Source organism: Mesoplodon densirostris, unplaced genomic scaffold (genome assembly GCF_025265405.1).
Source record: "Mesoplodon densirostris isolate mMesDen1 unplaced genomic scaffold, mMesDen1 primary haplotype scaffold_37, whole genome shotgun sequence".
Classification (NCBI taxonomy): domain Eukaryota; kingdom Metazoa; phylum Chordata; class Mammalia; order Artiodactyla; family Ziphiidae; genus Mesoplodon; species Mesoplodon densirostris.
The window spans coordinates 10,199,603-10,203,010 of record NW_026778196.1 but is presented as its reverse complement, the minus strand read 5'-3'; positions in this window follow the sequence as shown (position 1 = coordinate 10,203,010).

The window sequence follows — 3,408 nt, the reverse complement described above, 5'->3', positions numbered from 1 at the left end:
CCTGACAACTTTCTTCAAAATACTCCATGTACTATTTATCACAATGCTCTATGCCCCTGTCATCACAATGCTCCATGCCCTTGTCATCACAATGCTCCATGACCCCTGTCATCACAATGCTCCGTGACTCCAGTCATCACAATGCTTCATAGTATTTGTCATCACAATGGTCCATGCCCGCGTCCTCACAAGGCTCTGTGTCCTTTTTAACCACAATGCTCCATGAACTTTTCATCACAATTCTCCGTGACCCTTATCATCACAATGCTCCATGCCTTTGTCAGAAAAATGCTCCATGACCCTTGTCATTACATTGTGCCACCTGCTTTTCAACCCATCGGTCCTCAAATTTGTCATCGCAATGCTCCATAAACCTTGTAATCACAATGCTCCTTGGCTTTCTCATCACAATGCTCCATTACCCCTGTCATAACAATGCTCCATGACCCCTGCCATCACAATGTTCCACGGCCGTGTCATCACAAGGCTCCATGACACTTGACATCACAATGTTCCAAGACCCCTGTAATCACAATGCTCAATGCCCCTTTTCATCAGTATGCTTCATGAGATTTGTCATAACAAGCCTCCATGGTTTCTCATCACAGTGCTCTAGGACCTTATAATCACAATGTTTCACGACTTGTCATGAAAATACTCAATGGCCCGTGTCATCATAATGCTCCAATCCCTAGTCATCACAATGCTCCTTTAAATTTGTCATCACAATCCTCCATTACATTTGGCATCACAATGCTCCCTGCCATTGTCATCGCAATGGAACATGACATATGTCATCACAATGCTCCCTGACACCTGTCTTAAAAATACTCCATGCCCTTGACATCACAATGCTCCATGCCCTTGTCATCACAATGCACCATGTCCACTATCATCACAATAATCTATGAAACTTGTCAGACCAATTCTCCATGCCCCTGTCATCACAATGCTCCATGCCCTTGTCATCACAATGCTCCATGACACCTTTCATCACAATGCTCCGTGACTCCAATGCTCCATGACACCTTTCATCACAATGCTCCATGACTCCAATCATCACAATGCTTCATGACCTTTGTCATCACAATTGTCCATGCCCTCGTCATCAACAGTCTCTGTGACCATTTTAACCACAATGCTCAATGAACTTTTCATCACAATTCTCTGTGAAACTTGTCATCACAATGCTCAATGTCTTTGTCAAAACAATGCTCCATGACCATTGTCATCACAATGTGCCACACGCATTTCATCACAACGTTCCAAACCTTGTCATTGCAATGCTCCATAAACCTTGTAATCACAATGGTCCATGCACTTCTCATCAAAATGCTCTCTCACCAGAGATATCACAATGTTCCATCACTAGTCATCACAATACACCCTCATCCTTGTAATCACAATGTTCCATGACACTCTCATCACAATGCTACATCCCCTTATCATCACAATGTTCCATGACCCCTGCCATCACAATGTTCCATAAGCCCTGTCATCAAAATGCTCCATGACACTTTCCATCCCAAAGCTCCAAGACCCCTGCCATCACAATGTTTTATAACCCCTGCCATCAAAATGTTCCATTACACATTTTATCAAATTGCTGCATGACCCGGTCATCAAAATGCTCCCTACCCTTCTCATCAAAATGCACCATGCACTTGTCATTAAAATGCTCCATTACTTTTGTCATCACAATGTTCCAAGACCCTTTGCATCACAATTCTCCATGTCATTGTCATCACAATGCTCCATGAACCCTCTCATCACATTGCACCTTGCCCTTGTCATCACAAAGCTCCATGACACTTGTCATCACAATGCTCCCTACCCTTGTCATTACAGTCCTGCATGACCCATGTATCACAGTGTTCCGTGCCCTTGTCATCACAATGCTCCATGCCCACTCTCATCACAATAATCCATGAAACATTTCAAACATAAGTTCCATACCCTTCTCATCACAATCCTCCTTTACCCCTGTCATAACAATGCACCATGACCCCTACCATCACTATGTTCCACGGCCTAGTCATCACAAGGTTCCATGATACTTCTCATCACAATGCTCAAGACCCCGGAAATCACAATGCTCCATGCCCTTGTCATCACAAAGCTCCATGACGCATGTCATCAGAATGTTCCATGGGCTTCTCATCAAAATGTTCCATGCCCTTGTCATCACAATGCTTCAAGACCCTTGTAATCACAATGCTCCATGCCCCTTTTCATCTCAATGCTCCATGAACCCTGTCATCACAATGCACCATGCCCATCATCATAATGCTTCAGGCTATTGTCAGCACAATGAAATCAAAATTATCCATGACCTCTATCATCACAATGCTCCATGACCCCTGTCATCACAATACTCCATGAACGTTTTCAGCCCCATGCTCCATGACACTTGTTATCACAATGATCCATGCCCTTGTCATCACAATGCTCCATGACCCCTGTATTCACAATGCTCCGTGACGCTTGTCATCACAGTGCTCCATGTCACCTGTCATCACAATGCTCCATGCTTTTGTCAGCAAAATACTACATGACCTTGTCATTACAATGCTCTATGCGCTTGTCATCACAGTACTCCATTACCATTGTCATCAAAATCCTCCATGAACATTGGGATCTCTTTGCTTCATTCCCTTTGTCATCACAATCCTCCATGCTCCTTGAAATCAAAATTATTCATGACCTCTGTCATCACAGTGCTCCAAAACCTTGTGATCACAATGTTCCATAACACTTGTCATCACAACACTCCATGATGCCTTTTTCATCACTATTCTTTATGCCGTTTTCATCACAATGCTCCATGCCATTGTCATCAAAATACTCCACAAGCTTTTCATCAGAATGCTCCATGACGCTTGTCATCACAATTCTCCATGCACTTGTCAGCACAATGCTCCCTGACTCTTGTCATCACAATGCTCCATGTGCTTGTCAGGACAATGCTCCATGACACATGTCATCACAATGCACCATACGCTTGTCATCACAGTGCTCCACAATCTCGTCATCATAATTCTCCATAAAACTTCTCATCACAGTGCTCCATGCACTTCTCATCAAAATGATCTCTCACCCCTGATATTACAAAGTTACATCACTATTCGTCACTATACACCCTCACCCCTGTCATCACAATGTTCCATGACTCCTGTCATCACAATGCTACTTGCACTTATCATCACAATGTTCGATGACCTCTGACATCACATTATTCCAATACCCCTGTCATCAAAATGCTCCATGACCCTTTTCATCAAAATGCTCTATGACTCCTGACATCACAATGTTCCATAACACATGTCATCAAAATGTTCCATGACACTTTTCATCAAATTGCTCAATGACCCTGTCATCACACTGCTCCCGGCCCTTCTCATCACAATG